Raw genomic sequence first — 10,527 nt, 5'->3', positions numbered from 1 at the left:
CCCTAAAAAAAAACTGTGATGTCATGGCATGGATCAAGAGTTGCAGGGATGCATAGATGATCTGATTTCCTGGGGTTGAGCTTCAAGTGATAGGCTGTCACCCATAAATGCAATGACAGTCAGCATGCTGAGATACACCTGGAAACCTGAGTATCAGAAGGTGTGAAGGAAATCATTATTGGGGTGTCATCAGCATAGCAGTGGTAGGAGAAGCCATGAGAAGATATTTTATCACCAAGACAGTGAGTATACAAAAAGAAGAGAAGAGGGCCTAGCACTAAGCCATGGGGGACACCATTGGAGAATCTACATGGATTGCATGTGAATTAAGAGGATGTTACCTGTTAGGAACTCCGGATAGGACGGGAACCATTTCCATGTGGAGCCAGTTATGCTGAAGAGAGAACGCCAAGGCTGAAGAGAGGAGATTTGGTTTACTGTGTCAAAGGCTTCCAAAAGGTCCAGAAGAATCAAGACAGTTGAGAAGTTGTAAGCATTTAGTTTCTCTGTCACTGCTATGAATGTTTCTGTTGAATGTGCCAGTATGTCACCAGACTGATGAGGATCATGGATCTGGTTCTGGGTAAAGAAAATAAATGATTGATTGTAGATTGCTCATTCAAGAACTTTTGAGAGGAAACAGAGAAGTGATACCAGTCTGTAATTGCTTATGTTGGAGCTGTTAAGTGTGCATTCATTAGGATTTGTACCACACTCGCGGTCTTGAACTTAGTAGGTATATGTCCAGAGGATAATGAGTTGTTGATGATGGCAAAGATGAATGGAAGCGATCTCTTGAAATTGTCTGGAACAGAGTGGAAGTCATAGGATCCACTGGGCATGTGATCAGATTGGAAGTCAGAAGTTGAAGAATTTTGTCTGAGGAGAGAGGAGAAAAGAGGCCAGAGAGTTGGACGTAGGGGTAAGACCAGTGGGAATATTGGGAACAGAAGAAAAGGACTATTGGTTTGCTGCAACCTTCTCTTAAATGTAGAAGATGAATTCCTCAGGAGTAAGAGATGAGGGAGCAGGGGGAGGGCTAAGGAGAGAAGAAAAATAATACTGAAGAATTTGTGTAGTTCAGATGCTGATGATTCAAATTTTCCTTTGTAGTAGAATAACTATTGCAGATTTTACTTCTATTGAAAACTTAGAAAGGAGAGACTGGTATGATCTGAGGTTTGAATCTAGATGAGTTTTCCTCCACCAACTCTCTGCAGTTCTTAGTTCTCTCCTGTGGCAACACTGTTTCTGTTAGCCAAGGGGCATGCAGGGCACATCTTGCAGGTCTGGAGGAGAGAGGGCACAGAAGATTAATTGACAAGCAGAATGTAGACAAAAAGTATTAGCAATTGTATGCAGGGAGAGAGAAGAAAGAGAGTCAGGTTGAAGAAGAATGGATAATATAGTGGAAGCAAAGGAGGAGGGAGTGATGGAAGATAGATTGTGTCAGCAGGAGAAAAACACATGGTGAAGAGTAGGGAGGGAGAGAGAGAAGGATAGAAAGTGATGGTCTGAGAGTTGGAGGGGTACCTGCAATGTCTGGTGCTTTGGTGATCTAGGTGAAAATCAGGTCCAGAACATTGCCTGCTCTTTAAGTCATAGGAGCCTGATTGAGGATAAGGTCAAATGACAACAGTAGCAGGATGCCAGAGGAGTGTCGCTTGTATGATGGAAGGTTGAAGTAACAGAGGAGAAAGAGTGTGCATCCTTCAATGGCAAATTGACTCAAGAGGTTGTCAAGCTCATCAATTAAGTCATCGAGGGAATGTGGAGGGTGATGTATTCAGTCAGAATTATAAGTCACCTTGCATAACAGCATCTGCTAAATACCAAAATGTAAGTCTAGAAAAGAAGTCTTGAACTTAACTGAATCTAAGGCAAATGAAAAAATAAAATGTCTACTTTAACTAACCAGAGGATAGTCTAAGAAAGTGTGCACACACAACAACATGTTGTTATTTCTTCATCTTCTTTCTGGAATAGTACATTTCAAACCCGTCCTACTGGGTTTATAAATAAAATTGTTTTATTTTTACACTAAAAGTTAATTAGGTTTATGTAGACAAAAAACTTGCGGATTGTTTAAAACAACTTCAGTCTTTAATTTATTTCACAATGCTTTATCTGGTTCCCAGTGCAGAGCTTCCATTAGTATATGGCATGTAGGAAGAAGGTCAACACTGCCTCGGACCAGCATAACTCATCACACTCAGTTGAGAATGCTAAGCCTCCATCCATGTAGGCAGCCAGGGGGATGAAATGGCTGTTACTGCAAAGTGCACTGTCCACTTTGCCATCCTTCCAAGGCATCAAGACCTAATGCAGGTTAACAAAGGTTGCACTCCCAGCTCTAGAGGGCACCTCAGCTTGGAAAACAAAACCTTGTTTCCAGTGTTGCTGGCCTTGTTAAAGGTAATGCCACACAGTTATCTGCTGCCAGATTGGTGTATGCAGTGGTACACAGGGCAAGTTGCCGCTGTTGGGCTCCTGAGCAAGGCCTTTAACCCTCAGTTGCTCACGTTATTCTCAGTCATAATTGTAAGGCGCTTTGGATAAAAGCATCAGCTAAATGCTGTAAATGTAATTGTAATGTATGCAGCGTATTCCTGATGCTGAATCACAACAGACATCAGCTTCTGCAGAGTTCATTAATTTGCAACACAAAGTGGTGTCTCTGAGACCTCCTGCTCTAAAGAAAATTGTTGATCATTAAGCTTGGCTTGACAAATGGAGGCTCAGCACAATACTTGCTGTTTCTGATGAATATTTGAATGCATTTTCACTTTGGTGTATTGCTCTCTGCTCCTACAACTATCAATAGAGAAGCATCAGAAAATAATTCCATCTGTCTAGGCAGACTCAAACTGAGACTTGCACCGGAATATAGGAATAAGGCTTCATTGATTATCACTTACTTTTATGTAAACCTCTGTGGGGTATAATGACTCCTCTTTATTTATGTAAGCATCACTGTCTAAAATACCTGGCTGTTCCTTAAGCTTTATTTCCTACCCCCTGCATGGAGCTGTCTGGCCAAAAACAAAAAACCCCAAAACAAAACAAAAAAACCCCCACAAACAACAACAATAACAACAGCAACAAAAACAGGCAGAGGTTTAATGTGATTTTGGTATGGCCGCTGTTGGATAGATACAACTAGACAATTTGATATTAAATATTTCTCATTAGGAACAATTTAATCAAGCGATGAGTACATGCTAGTATGTTAAAGCTATAAGGGGCCTACACTCAGTCCTAAAAACATGCAAGGAACCAGCCAGATCAATCAAAAACAGTGCATGAATAACACTCAATATATACACTTACCAGCCACTTAATCAGAAACACCCATCATGTTGCACAGTTTGTGTTAGCCAGCCTCTTTCCTTTCATCAGTGGTCAGTTTCTGAGCATATCAATTATTCACTTGTAAAATGCTCTAATAAGATAAGAGTTTCAGAGGCCAGTCACTAACATAAGTGTAGTTGTGCAGTTCAGTGTTCCTGTACTTGGTAAAGTTACATGCTGGCAACACCAAAGTTGTGGGTTCAGTTCCTAGGGAGTGTAGATACAATAAGGCTAATAAATGTAAGATTACAGTGCCTGCCAAATGCTTAAAATGTACATGAATGAATTGTTAGTGACTCAACAGCTCTGTATTCTCAGTACTGTATAGAGTAATTTATCTGCACCTGCATTCAAAGCTTCCCCAACGGACTAAAGCAGAAATTGAAATGATCAAATATAATACCATAGTACAGATGGTATTGTGTATATTGTAAATCACTTTGGATAAAGGTGTCAGCTAAAATGCTGTAAATGTTAAATCAAGATAATACATATACATGGATACATGCATTAAGAATCAATACTAATATTGCATTTGATTTTCTTTTTTGATCTCACAGGACATCAGTCAGCAATTGGGAAGAAATTCCTGTTCTTTTGATCATTACCCACCTCTCTCTCTCTCTCTCTCTCTCTCTCTCTCTCTCTCTCTCTCTCTCTCTCTCTCTCTCTCTCTCTTTCTCCCTTTCTTTATTTCCCTATGTATCTTTCTCTCTCTCTGTATATTTGAAATATGAGGAAAAGCCTCCAGATTTCTAGAACAGCATCCAGCTCAGATATATATCTTCAGCCTGACCCTGTATGGTCCCTACTTGCTTTGAAGCAGAAGCTAAATATTAGTATGTGTGGGTGCTTGCACTCTGCTCATGTGTGTGTGCTCTACCAATGTCAGTAGACATTTGTAATATACCCATGAGCATATCTGTGGGCGACCAGTGTACAAGCAAGTAAAAAACCTCACTGTTACTGTGTGTGATCTCACACGTGACTTTGTGTATCTATGTGCGATGTTTTCATGTGGGTGAGTTACGTGTGTGTGTGGTGGTTCTTTTTCAGGATCAGATGCACATAGTCTTGGTGATTTGATGAATTCTGAAAATATGGATGTACGCTGACAGAATACAGTACAGAATTCAGATGATATATTTGATTTAGATTCAGATTATTTAATTCAATATTTGCACATGGTGAAGCATATTTCCATTTAACTGCCCTGTGGAAAGTGTACACTTCATACTAAACAGATTTTATGAGTTTAGGACACTATATTATCTCTTAGGCCTGGCAGTAAGAAAAGCTGGGAAGGTAACCATCTCTACAGCCTCTGTGTTTACCTGTAGTCACTCCACAACATACAGTAGTGAATATATGCATTGACCAGATGACAAAGTCTTAAAGGTAGGATGTGGCTATTGAGGTTTGAAATTCTGTAGACACAGTGGTTTATGTATTTATATATTTTTCTCACAGACAAGTCAATCAGAACTACATAAAGCAAGAATATGACCCTGACATTTCTCCAGTCTGAAAAAAAGAAATAGAGTAGTTGTTGATTATTGGTGGACAGTTGCCAAACATATTTTGACTAATGTGTAAAATGAGTTGGACAACCTTATGGTTTAGATATGAAAGGAACTCAGAGAGGAGCTCTTAAGAACTTAAGGTACACCTAATTGCACTAATGGACAGCAAGAAGCAACTAAAATCATCATAGCAGGCTTTTTGCTCACTTCCAGGAGAGAAAGTGAAGCTTCAGCAAATTGTTTGCAATAAACTATTTGATAAGTGCCCGATATGACAACAACGGCATGACTTTTACTCATTAAACGTAATTTGGGAAAAGCTGAATTTATATCGCAGAGATGGCCTGAGAGATTCCTCTTTTAGTGAACTGTAAGTTGAAATCATTTTAAACTCGAAAGTGGAACACTGTCCCATGCAATTAATGTTAGTGTTAAGTGAGCCCAAAGGAGAGCAGCTTCAAAGAGAATCTCAGGATGGTCCTTTATGTAATACTGGAGCGCTTGTCTGTAAGAATAATTCAATCGTTTCATATGCGAGTGATATAAAGATTGTCTTTTACAAACTTTACAGTAACACTCCCATTATAAAAAAGTTATGAATAGTTTAAAATTAATTTATACATTCTATCATAATCATATCATACCCTTAAAATCATTAGACATTTGACATTTTGATACATAAATAAAAAAGTAACAGTGACTTGTTGCTTTCAAGATAGTGAGCTCACATTTATCTTTACTGTTAAAGCTCAGATCTTGCTGGTTACTTATCTTGCTTTGTCTTTTCCACCAGTCAGCAGTATAACTGTAATATTTAGGTATTTTTTTGAATTACCAGAGGGTTTCTAACTTATTTGTTAATAAACAGGGTATTAATGTGCCCTACATCATCATATGAAATTAATAATTGCACATCTTATAGGTCAACAGGTTATGGTTGCATGTTTAATTTATGTGTCATTACTGCTTATTAGTTATTGCTAAGGTGTTTATAACCGAATACCATACCTATTAACCATTATTAAACAAATTATAAACAATTTGTGAACCTTTTATGAGGCAAGTCTTATTTCAAAGTGGTACTGAAGTACTGAATTTCTTTTTATGACTAAAACTGCAATCTTAATTAAAATAGAATCTGAAACAGTTTTATTTAATCTACAGTAATATATATATATATATATATATATATATATATATATATATATATATATATATATATATATATATATAATGTTACTTTTATCCCAGAAAAAAATGAAAGCTTAGACTTTTATGTAAATGATCTGAGTTTCAAGAAATAATGTTTCAGTTACTGTACTTCTAGATTAAGGTGTCAGTCATAGATAGCCCTTAGAGAGTAGGCCTTTCCATCTTAAAGCAGTTTGTTACATTTAGTAGAAGGTCTCTCTGGAAATGAATATTTGATTTATGTGTATGAGGGTTCTGGACTACACATGATTTTATTTTCATTTTATTTTAAGGTCATTCATTCATGTAATTATTCAGTCAGCCAATTATTTTTATGGCAACATTACAATGCATAAAACTATGCAGGTCAAGAGCTTCAGTTACTGTTCACATCAAAGATTCGAATAGGGAAATAATCTGATCCGAGTGACTTTGACCTTGGCATGGAGGTTGCTGTCAGACTGGTTAGAATAAGAATTTCAGAAACTGATGATCTCCTCAGACTCTAGAGCTTTTACATTACGGTAAAAAAACTAAAAACATCCACTGAGTAGCAGCTCCATGAAGGCAGAAGCGTATTGTTAATGAGAGAGGACAGAGAAGAATGTCCAGACTGGTTTGAGCTGACAGGCTACAGTCACTTCAATAATCACCCTTTACAAGCGTGGTGAGCAGAAAAGCATCTCAAAATGTACAATCATGGCAAACCTTGAGGTAGATGGTCTACAACAGCAGAAGACAGTGGGTTCCAGTCCTAGCAGTCAGGAATCTGAGGTTATAGTGGACAAAGGCTCACTGAAGCTGCCCTTTTAAAATATGAAAAATGTTGCCTGTCTGATGAATGTCAATCTGCAGATAGTAAGGTCCGAGTTTGGTGTTAATAACATGAATTCTTGGACATAACCTTGCCTTCTATCCAGAGTTTAGGCTGCTGCAGCTGCTGGTGTAATGATATGGCACTTATGTGATGTAATCATATCAGCAAGGAATGTTTCAAACAGTTTCTCAAATACTCAGGCCCTTCCAAAAAAAACCAAACAAACAAACAAACAAAAATCATGGTGGAGTTTGATGGATGTAAGTCATCCTCTTGCAGCAGTAAAGTAACCTCCTTAAATTTTTATCCAGGCATATTTTCCTGTAGGCTTTTACTAGTAGGAAGAAACTATGATATTGGGAGTCAGGAAGTGTTATCAAGTTATCCTTAGAAGAACCTCACTGACCCTAAAATTCTTGAGCACATCAAGACAAAGATGGGATTTCTTCTTCCCATTCCAGTTTTTTGGTGACATATACTGATTCAAAGAACACTAAGGTAGATGCCCTGTCTCCATAAAATGGATATTCAACTGAGAGATGAAACTGTTTTGTAACGCCCTTATGCTGCCCCCATATTTTGAGCAGTCCAAGTCTTCCTCCAAGAGACCTGCTGTATGTCATATGCACTGGAGCAACACCAGCCTGACCTCTTGTCCTGAGTGCACACCTCCACAGGTTCTGGTCATCCAGGAGTGTTCCTGGTGCTAACCAAGAAGTGCTGGTTGCCAGTATGTAAAGAGAGACCCTCTATGGAATGTACCAAATCCAAAACCCCACACCAAGCTCCTGCAGGTAAACCTTTTCTCTGCCCATACCCTCCAGATGCTGGTCACACCTTGCTATTGACATTCTTACAAATTTATCTGAGTTGAAAGGCTATTTCCACTTTATTGGTGGTGGTTTTCTAAAGGGTGTTGACTCGCTGTCTACCTACTGTGTTTCAGTTCCATTCCTGAACTTTTGAAAGGTTTGTTCTCTTGCCTTTTATTTTTGTCTCTGATCTATTGGACATAGTTCGCCTGAACACTCACCTGTTTTATGACTTTGAGGTTGTATATGTTCTTATTAAATATACTTGATATACTTGATTTAAATATATTGTTTGCAACTGCACCCTGTCTCTTAGTCAATTCCCTGACACAATCCTCTGATTGTGTGTATGAAAAAGAGGAAACACTGAACATAACTACACTGATTGCCTGTTTTATTAGAAGCTCTTAATGGGGTAGCACAACATTAATAAATAATCATATTTTTGGAGTGACTGAAAGGCCCCAAATCTGGTTTTAGTATTGTGAAGTGCAGGTTTATGAAATAGAACAACAATCAAATACAAAAAAACCCAAATGAACTTTTATTTTTTGAGTTCCAATTCTTTGGTTTAATTTGTCTTTTTGCTATTGTGTACCATAGATTTGGAACTCATTACCTATTAATATTCATCGGCCGGTTACCATTTCTAGTTTTATAGGGATACTAAAGACATATTTATTTATTCTTTACTTAGCACTGACATTTTGATATTACATTTTATTTATTTCCCTGTTTTCATTTTTATTTTATTTCTTTTTTGTTGTTTTATTTATTTTCCCATTATTTTACATCATATTATTTTATTTTTTACCGTTTGAGATGCGTTTAGTTCTGAAGCACTCTGAAACACTTTGATATGCATTTTCATGTACAGAAAGTGTTACCTAAATAAAGGTATTATTAGTGTTATTAAATGTACTTTTCATATACATTATAGCAAACACAGAAGCATACACTATACAGAGGTGATACATTTAAATACTGTAAGCTTTTGATGTGTAAGAACTGAAGAAATGTGCAGGATAAATATATGAACGCTGGAGAGGAAGTGAGAGAGAAAGAGAGTGAGTGAGAGAAAATAAAAAATGAGAGAGAGAGTGAGAGAGTTGCGAATCACCACACCCTTCACACTTCAGGAAGTTTGACCTGGTCCCTCACAGTCTGGCTCCAGTGTTGGACAATGGTTGCTCAAAGAAGAACAATAGCAGCAGGATGGACCAGTTCTATAGAGAGACCTGGTATGGGGTGTCTGACGGAACCTGGGGGACACAGGATGGGCCAGTTCTTTAGAGAGACATGGTGTAGGGTGTGGTGTGTGAAGGAACCCAGGGGACACAGGGGTCCTTCATTTATGTTCCTCTTAAAGTCACCCAGGTGAGCAAGTCCCTGGACCCAGGAAAGCACTGTGACATTTCCACACCAAATCTGGAAACGTCAGTTTGAGTAGCACCTTTTCAGAAGCCCCTCCCAGCCACAGAACTCCAGTTAATTAGAATGGGCCACCTTGTTCCCTTCATGGTCCAACCAAAGAGTGACAATATATCAATGAATTAGAAGACAACAGCAAGGTAATTAAAAGCAGAGTAAGCCTTTACTGACATCCTGTGGCACTCATAGGAAGTTACACTTGATGTTCAAAAGGGCTTTAGTTGGATCACATGGTGCATATCATACTTGGCACTCATTCCTTTTCTTCCATGTATGCTCCTTTTCTACTGAGACTGAGACTATTCTTTCATCACTGAATTATCCTTGTATTGAAGTCAGATCAGGCATTGACACTAACCTTGATGCAGGATTCTCCTCTCTGCATGTGTTTTGGATTTGCTTTCATATATCTTGTCTTTCATATATCTTGTCCTTTAAAAAGATATAATGTTATATGGAGTTTACTGTTTGGAGTGGAATGGCTGGACTGAGCAGGGTTTGGATCTGGTATTAGCTGGATGCACTTCCAGTAAGCTTACATTTCCACCAGGTTCTACTTTTGCCTGCCAAAGTAGAAGGCTGAGCCATGTGTAAAGAATGTAAGTTTGTGTGTGTGTGTGTGTGTGTGTGTGTGTGTGTGTGTGTGTGTGTGTGTGTGTGTGTGTGTGTGTTTGAAAGAAAGGCACATGAAGGATTGGAAAGGTAAAACATATTAACTTTTGCTATCTGAAATCTAAGTATTTGTATGAAGACATGCTCCACTCACAGAGATGAACGTTGAACTACTTTATTTGAAACAAACAAGTTGTTGGAACAGGGGGCTTATATACATATTTATATGTATGTGTCAGTGTATATGTACATATGTGTTGACCTATGTGCTTGTATTATTGTATGAGTGTGCATGTTGAATATTTGCCTCTAGTCGGCAGTGGCACCACCACACACACATTCTATTATAAACATGGCAAAAATAATGTCAACAGAGGAGATGGGATGGGAAAAAAGAAAAATAAATCACGTACTAATGAAAAATGTACTTTACACATTACATTTAATTTGCCAGGGGGTGTGTCTTTTTAAAAAACAATTAGTAACTCTTTAAAACCACATAAGAGCATCTCTTTCTCTTCTATAAGTACTCCACACTGTTAATTATTTATTTAGCAGTAGCAGTGTTAACATCTTCTCTCAGGCCTCTGTCAAAACCTCTGTACCACTGGCCAGAATTTCTTTTTCATCTTCCAGGAGCCATCATGAATCACAAAACTGAGAAAACATTTCTGGTTTCGAAACAGCCTTCTCTGGAAAAAACGAAGACGTGCCACATGACTGTGTGATCTGCTCCCATTCACAGAACAAAAACTAAAGACGAGGACCTACATGGGTAATAAACATACGA

Source organism: Electrophorus electricus, chromosome 4 (assembly GCF_041902795.1).
Source record: "Electrophorus electricus isolate QZ-2024a chromosome 4, ASM4190279v1, whole genome shotgun sequence".
In the NCBI taxonomy this organism is placed as follows: domain Eukaryota; kingdom Metazoa; phylum Chordata; class Actinopteri; order Gymnotiformes; family Gymnotidae; genus Electrophorus; species Electrophorus electricus.
This window is presented reverse-complemented; position numbering follows the sequence as displayed.